Here is a 7,560-nt window from a genome sequence, read left to right on the forward strand (position 1 = left end):
CGCTGCTCCTCATCTCTCTCTCTCTCAAAATAAATAAACTTAAAACAACACCCACATTCTAACTTTAAAATAGTCACTATCAGTAAATCCCCATACACATAACTGGGCCCTAACTATAGCTTCAGTCTACTTATTTGGGCTCTGTTTTCAGTTAAGCAGAGACAGTTAACAACAGGCAATCCGAAAAATGATTGCTATCATATCTATCATATCATATTACTATCATTTCATATCTTGGTGTTTCACCCAATAACAATATGGTATAATATGGGAGGGGAGGAGTTGGCCTCAGTTTGTTCAATTTTTTTGAAAAATAGGCATAGCAGAGGCACCTGGGTGACTCAGTCAGTTAAGTGTTGGACTTCAGCTTAGGTCATGATCTTGCAGTTCCTGAGTTTGAGCCCCGTGTCGGGCTCTGTGCCGACACCTCAGAGCCTGGAGCCTGCTTCAGATTCTGTGTCTTCTTCTCTCTCTGCCCCTCCCCTGCTCATGCTGTGTCTCTCTTTCTCTCAAAAATAAATTGACATTCAAAAAAAAAATAGGCATAGCAGAAAATATATTTCCCAAAGACAGTTGAATCTTTCCAAGCTGAAAACCTCAGAGCCTGTCCACATGGACTTCCTCAGGTGAAGCTGGATGTCTGGAAGGAAGCCAGGATCACTTCCTAACCACTCTGCTACACTCAGCCAGGCCCTCCGGAATTCATTCCCTCTCCTAGATGTCTTCAAAGTGTTTAGAGTGAGGCACTGAGCTGAGAGAACACATGAGAAAGTCTACTTATATTTATTTTTGTCTAAAAATGAGAAAATTCATCATCATTGAAACAATATAGAATTTGACCCTGACAACCTCATTCAGACATGAGTTGCAGCACAAGAATAGACTGAGCGAGGTAACAATGCACAATCCCTCGTGCATTCGCCTGGTCCAGCCTATCCCAGTACATATCCTTTGTATCTCCCCAGTTAGATGGGCTTCCAGATCATGTTGTCTCATTTTCACTAAACGGATCCTCAAAGGATGGCCGCATGATTTGGAAAGATTCCTGCAGAAGAGCTGGTCATGCAAGCTCATGCAACTCCTTCACTTAATCCTGATTGAGTGCTTCACTGTTCATGCTACAAAAATAATGACGGCCTAAATTGGTCTAACAAAAATTCAGGTAAAAAAGTTTTTAAATTATCAGGAAGACTATTTGAGATTTAGATATACATTCACAATTACTAATAATGACCTTCACCCTGTTCACGTGACAAATATTTCCTGAACACCTCCAGTGGGTCGAGCACTATTCTAGGTCCAGGAGATGGCGGTGAACAAAAAGACAAATTCTTGCACTCATGGGAAGAAGGGAAGGTGTATAATAACCTAAAGAAACAAATTATGTAGAGTATTCAAAGGTAACGTGAGACAAAAGAAGCAGGGAAAGGAGACGGGGAATGCCAAGGAAGGGTTTATAATTTTAAATAAGATTATCAGGGGTCTTACTGCAATAATGATATATGATAAAAATCTTACAGTGGTGACCAGTGACATATCAAAACTAAACACCCACTGCATGAAAACAAACGTCTACGGTTTTAAAGCAGAGGCACTGGTTGGGGCGCCTGGGTGGCTCAGTCAATTGAGCGTCCTACTTCGGCTCAGGTCATGATCTCTCAGTCTGTGAGTTCGAGCCCTGCATCGGGGTCTGTGCTGACAGCTCAGAGCCTGGAGCCTGCTTTGGATTCTGTGTCTCCCTCTCTCTCTGCCCCTCCTCTACTCATGCTCTGTCTCTCTCTCTGTCAAAAATAAATAAACATTAAAAAAATTAAAAAAAAATAAAGCAGAGGCACTGGTGAGATTCAAAAAGGAAATATTGTTTTAAAACTTTTAAAAATGCACTTCAAAATTAGTTCATTCCATTAAATCTTTCATTTTGCATGTTTTAAAAATAAATGTAATAGCACAGTGGGAACTGTATATTATTTATAAATAAAGAAATAAATATTCGTATCATATGTTAGAAATAAGTTCTCCAAAAAGCTTTACTGATGGGGTGTAGGATAAAAGAATTTGGGGACTCCTCCTCTCAACTACAACCAAAATAATTTTTCTTTTTATTACATTTTTTAAAATGTGTATTTATCGTTGAGAAAGAGAGAGACAGAGTGTGAGCAGGGGAGGGGCAGAGAGAGAGGGAGACACAGAATCTGAAGCAGGCTCCAGGCTCTGAGCTGTCAGCGCAGAGCCCTACTCGGGGTTCTAACTCACCAACCGTGAGATCATGACCTGAGCAGAAGTCAAATGCTTAACTGACCACGCCACCCAGACATCCCATAAAGTAGTTTTTCTAAAATAAATATCTTACTATATCTCCTTGCTTATTTAAAGTCCTTTGAGGGACGCCTGGGTGGCTCGGTCGGTTGAGCGTCCGACTTCAGCTCAGGTCATGATCTCACAGTTCATGGGTTCAAGCCCCATACCGGGCTCTGTGCCGACAGCTCAGAGCCTGGAGCCTGTTTCAGATTCTGTGTCTCCCTCTCTCTCTCTTCCCCTCCCCTGCTCACACTCTGTCTCTGTCTCAAAAATAAATAAACATTAATAAAAAAATAAAAAATAAAATAAAGTCCTTTGATAGTTTCTGATTGCCCTATGGAATATATCCAGATTCTTGGCTCTTGAGACCCTGAATGACCTGTTTGCTCTCTCCTCCCAACTTCAACCTGCATTTCTGGGAGACTGAACTCCTACTTCCTACGGTAGACCATGCTCTCCGTCACATCCTGGATTTCATACACCCTGTTACCTCAACTGGAAACCCTCTTTCAGGGACCTCTCTCTCTCTCTGTCTCTGGGCCCCATTCTTCACTTGGCCAACTGCTCTTTGTTCATGACGTGAGTCATTTCCTCTAGGAGGCCTTCTCTGACTCATCAGGCCCAGCTTAGTTGCCCTCATAAATGATCGGTTGGGTGCATATTTATTCCAGCCTCCCTGTGAGCAATGGAGGGGCATGGGTTTAGTCTGGGTCACTGTTGCTGCTTCAAAGCCTAATCCAGTGATGGACATAATTAATCAGTGTTTCACACAGATTTGTTCAATAAGTAAATGAATAAACAAATGGATGTAACCATGGCATATTTAAGTATTGCCACTAATTTCATAGCTTCTTTCCACACTAGTATAATTTAAAGTTCCATTGACTGTGCTGTCATAACAGCTTCTTTTATATATAGCTTTAAAAGAGAACAATTTCACCCTGGATTTTAATTATTTTCACCTTGGGTAGTGTGATCACGGGTGGGATTTGACAAGTTCATGGTGCTTTGGATTGTTCCTGGTATACAGTGAATACTCCAAAAATATTTATCATCTGAATTTCCTTGAGAATGTAAGATATGGTTCTCAATTAGGGCAAATATATGTTCACCGATGATTAATTTTCACAAGACACAACAATGTCTTGTGACTAGGATCTGTAATTTTATTTTGCACTACTGAGAAGGTTACCTCTCATTCAAATTTATGAACTTGAGATAATTTTTCCTTTTATATTTTTAATTTATTTTACAATCACACTGTGAATATGATAGGTGGATGATTATAAAGTAATAACAATACACCATATCTGTATAATTGTTTTATGTGTTTTGTGCGTGCGTGTGTGTGTGTGTGTGTGTGTGTGTATCCAGATGTGTCTTCCCCTGGTAGCCAAAGGCTGTCCTTACCTCACTGACACCCGGTGGTTCCACAAGATCCCACCTTATTTATGATCTGCTAATTAGGAAAAACATGAGAGTAAATGGGACTATAAGGAACCAGACCTTCCTCCTTAAGAAAGACTGGTCACATACCCCCTGCTGGGAATTATGTAGGTCTTAACTCCTCCCAGTTGCACCAATCCCCTAATTGCTCAAGCCTTGGAACAGCAAAAGGACATGACAAAAGAAGAATGTTAAGAGCAGACATACCTGGACTGACTCTTAGAGTAGTCAGGCTACATTCTTTCCACAGAATTCTCTTCATTTTTTTTCCCCTAAAAGCAACACCAATTTTTGATGGATAGTTAGGGGCAACTCCTCGCTTTGACCAGAAAAGAATCAAATCAATGAATGTAAACACAGAAAGAGATGCTGTTTGTTTAGAAGGACATGCTCTTGGCATTTAAGCAGACAGTCTGCAATCTGAGCTGTGTGTTGTGTTGATAAAGTACATGGAATTTGAGAGAGCATTTTTTTCCATGATTCAGTATGTTTGGTTTACCCTTAGCTATAAAACACCTTTTCATACAAATCTGCCTTTCCTTCTAAGACATACATATGTAAGCCATCTTGACAAACTGATCAAGTCAAGCTGCTAATAAATTTATTTGATAGCTATTCTTTGCTTATCCCGAACCTCCTAAATATCTAAATTCCCAAAAGTAATAAAAGACTAATTTTTATTGCATTTTAATGGAGCGATTCGGCAATCTTTTATGCTTGTGTTTTATTTTAATTACAGTGAAAGCCTTCAGAAAAGCTTCATGCAAAAGATACAAGTAGATGGGCAAAGGAAGGCACGGAGAGGAGATGGGAAGTGAAGGGGTTTGCTGTGCTCAGAAAGTGCTTTTCATTTCATTGAGTCCTTACAATTCATTCTCAAGTACAGTAGCTCTGTTGTGCGAGCAAATCTCTTTGCCTAGACCATAATAATTGAACTTTTACAGGTTTCTCAAGTACATCGGAACTGCTGCTAAATCAGAAAGGGTGAACTGAAGCCTGCCCCACTCTACCACACTTACTCATCTCCAATGCTATGCTGGATTTATTTTTGACACTAAGAAAAGAACCATGAATTTTTGTCAACTGCAGCATGGGAATTTACATTTGTTCTATAAAATGCACTGAAAGGACCAGCCTGCTCTTTGAGAATGGGAAATGTAATCTATCCAACTCTCAATAAACTTGAGAATATATATCTGGTTAAACCCATCTAAAATGAGATGCAGTCCTGGCAATATGGTGGGCTCAGAAAGGCTGGCAATAAAAGTAGATATACAGTATCTGACATCAGATTGTTTCAAGCTTAATTTCAGTAAAGTAATAATGTCAGGAAAAGAAACGCTCTGTGATGCACAGATTGATACCATTAGATAGAAACTATGCAATGCCTTACGAACACAACCATTTTTGACTTGATATTATGAGTAAAGAATAGAGCAGTATTCCATGTGCCAGCTTCAGATTTGTGGTTATAAAAGTTGACCCAAAGAGTGGTCATGGAAAGGGACAAAATATGGCATATATATTCTTCTGCAAATAAAAGCAATTGGGATTATATTACCCTAAAATATGTCCTGTATAAATGCCCTCCACAATTTGCCCTAGGTAGCAAGTAATTGCCCACAATTGACCAGAGAGAGCTTTCAGACACATAATATTAAACAAAGAATGTGTATGTATCATAGTCAAATGAAAGGAAAGCACCTCTGTGGCACTTCTAGCCTCAGCAGCAGAAGAAATGCATGAAATAATTGGTGGAAGGCGATGGATATCTTGAGACACCCAAGCATTGAAAGCCCAGTTCCATTTATTTTTCTCTTAAATTGCTTTTTCCAGTCAATAAATAATCACATAATCACATCCTACATTCGGTAGAATATACATGGTTGCCGCCCTTAGCAAGTTTCATGTGTGGGCTCACACCTCTATTCAGGATTCCAAGTGTCAGGCCTGCCTTTGGTTTGCATGTTAACAAATGTCAAGTGTATTCTGCCTTCCAAAACAATGGTGTTTCTGGTTTTACTTGTCCTGTATGAAAGATCAGTCCCTATTCTCCTTTCTCTTTTGGAGAAGACATTATAGCAAGTTCAGGTACAGAGGAAGTTTGTAAAAAAAAACGAAGTTGAATACACCCATAAAGGTAAAAACACACATGGAAATATACACTCCATTCCTCCTTCTGTAAACACACACACACACACACACACACACACACACACACACATTTTCTATCCAAACATGGCTGGAAGCCCTAACAAAGAGATTGCTTGGATACACACTCTAGAAAACAAGAAGACAAATAACCCATAAATAATTTTCCATTGTAATTTTGGAAAATATTTTGGTGTGCCTAAATCAATAACTAATGCCACAATTAAAAATTATTCCTAAATCCATTTCATTAAATATTGTGTATGTTCCCAATTATGCTGTGAAATGAATAAAAGAGAGACGTTAAATTTTTTTCTTTCGCTTCCAAAATAATGAAAAGATTACTGAGAAATCAATACTGCTGCTATTAATAGTTGCATCCTCAAGCCATTTTGGGGGAGACATTCTGCTTTCCCTATTTGTACACCATGAGTCTGTCCTCTGTCATTCCCTTTCTCTTTAATCTTGTGTGAGTGTACAGCTCACTCGTCCTTATTTTATTGACTCAATCACAGGCGTACTGTCACTTTTTATAAAATGGTCACTGCAGAATCACATCAAGCAAATTTTTGATTCTGCAGTCAGTAATTTAGTGCCTTTATGGAATTGCAATTTCAGGGCTCACTGCTTGTTTTTCTAAAATGTACTTTAGGAATTAGTTACTCCAGCCACAAATCAGTTGAATTTATGCACAGTTGTAATACAGTTTATGGCCTCATGGTACATTGCTTCAAAAACAGCAGATGTGAAATTATGATAAATATAATGAGTGTTTTTTTGCCTGATCTAGTGGAGTAGAGAAGGATCTGGAGCGTGTTTACCTATCCCATACAGTACATTTAATGTCTTAGTCAGGAGCCCTGACAATGGCTGATTAATGTCCTCATCTCCTTTATTAAAGATAAGAGTAGCACTGCAGTCAGGAGATAGAAAGCACACCATAAATCTTCGTAAAATGAGCAGTCAAATAATCACTCATCAGAAATAAAATCTACATACATTAACACTAACACTCAGCCTTTCGCGCACGCTCCCATAAAAAGCAAGAAGAGATGGCGGACCCGAAGTTTTAATTTGAACTAGTTCTTTAAGTTGAGTATTACCAACCCCGTAACCTGGATGCAAAAGCTGGCATTTAAAAGCACATGCGAAAGGAGCAGATGCCTCATCATTACATTAAGAGCATGAAGCAGGCAACAATTAAGCGATTCACTGGAAAGACATAATGCTGATCTATGCTAGCAATTAATCACAGAATACATTAGACAATGATGGGTGACCTACAAATTTTTGACAAAATAATTTTTCATCATGTTGGCGATTTCTTAGCCTAATATGCCTGCAAGGCACAGAGTCAAAACCTGTCATTTATTCCATCGCTCCTTGACAGGCGGCAACCTGTCTTCCAGACAAAATGAACATTATCTGTGCTCACTAGACATTTAGTGCAGGGCTTAGCTTATGACTAATGATAATCGGCAGACAGAAATGTTAGAGTCTGAAATAATGTTCTCTTTGTTAAAGAAATTTCTTGAGGTAGAATTTTCTTTCCCGAAAGAGGTATAAAGATAAAACCTGGTTTTTATCTGGGTTTTAATGCAACTCCAAGAACCAATATTTCCTTTCTACCAAAATAAACAGAAGGAGGTAACCATTTTTTAAATT

This window comes from Panthera onca, chromosome B3 (genome assembly GCF_046562875.1).
Source record: "Panthera onca isolate mPanOnc1 chromosome B3, mPanOnc1 haplotype 2, whole genome shotgun sequence".
In the NCBI taxonomy this organism is placed as follows: domain Eukaryota; kingdom Metazoa; phylum Chordata; class Mammalia; order Carnivora; family Felidae; genus Panthera; species Panthera onca.